General features: G+C 40.4%; 1 protein-coding gene across 3 annotated transcripts in view; it reads right to left on the bottom strand.

Moving 5' to 3' along the window:
- LARGE (like-glycosyltransferase) overlaps positions 1-1,217 on the bottom strand; it is a 692,738-nt gene that overhangs the window by 522,376 nt on the left and 169,145 nt on the right. The window lies entirely within an intron of this gene.

The following is a 1,217-nucleotide window of genomic DNA, read 5'->3' as shown; positions in this document are numbered from 1 at the left end:
AAAAAAAAAAAGCTATAGATAAATTGTAAAGGAAGGGAGGAGGATAGGAACTGAACTCATTTGGCATTAATAATATTCAAATGACACTGGGAAAAAAAACTCTTTAATAAAACACTTACTTTTCTCTTCCCCTCTCTCCATCTGCAGAAGTTAATATCAACGCACACAATGTGTACAAAGTTTTACAACAGAATCTATGGTGGTTTCCCTTTTATGATAACACGGGCATCTGAAATTAAACGCAGCAGGTAAAAAATATTCCTTCACGGATTTCACTTTTAAATGACACCTCTGTGCACTAAAAACACATTTTTAAGAAAAATCTCAATCTATATCAGAAGTTACTCCAGGAAGTCAACACAGAAATCAACGCAAGAAGAATGGAAGGAAGAAACAGGAGGTTGGCTGGAAATTACATCCCAAACATGGGCAGATGTTGGCGAATTAACTGGGAAAACCAACTTCTAACCTGCTCTCTCCCTACTGCTGCCTGGTGCGAGGGAGGCCTCCCCACCTGTTAACCCAGGTGTCTAAGAGTCATCCCTGAACACCTCTCCCTCAACTCCAACATCCAACTCTTCGGCCAAGCTGGCCAACTCCTCCTCCTAAACATGTACTCCATCTGTCATCTCCCACCTGTCTTAACCAATGAAATTTACATTTATGAAGAACATTGTATGAACCCAAAAAAATCACCATGATCTGTTTGTTTTTGTTTGAGACAGGGTTTCGCTCTTGTGGCACAGGCTGGAGTGCAATGGCGTGATCTCAGCTCATCGCCTCCCAGGTTCACGTGATTCTCCTGCCTCAGCCCCCCAAATAGCTGGCATTACAGGCGCCCGCCACCACGTCCAGCTATTTTTTGTATTTTTAGTAGAGACAGGGTTTCACCATGTTAGCCAGGCTGGTCTCAAACTCCTGATTTCAGGTGATCCACCTGCCTCGGTCTCCCAAAGTGCTGGAATTACAAGTGTGAGCCACCATGCCTGGCTGATCTGTTAAACTACAAATACAGAATTCAAAGCTAAATGTATTATATAATGTGATCACAAATATCCTTCAATCCAAAGCCATAAATTTTATATATGTGTACAAATACCTACATACTGATATACGAAAAAAAGGCTTAAATGTTGTAAATTATCTTTTGGTATAGAATATGACTAATTTCAACACATTTATATATATGTGTATACACACACACACACACACACACA

The sequence above is a fragment of the Mandrillus leucophaeus genome, unplaced genomic scaffold (assembly GCF_000951045.1).
Source record: "Mandrillus leucophaeus isolate KB7577 unplaced genomic scaffold, Mleu.le_1.0 Scaffold2, whole genome shotgun sequence".
NCBI lineage: Eukaryota > Metazoa > Chordata > Mammalia > Primates > Cercopithecidae > Mandrillus > Mandrillus leucophaeus.
Note: the sequence above shows the minus strand (reverse complement) of the source record. Positions and strands in the feature narration are given on the sequence as shown.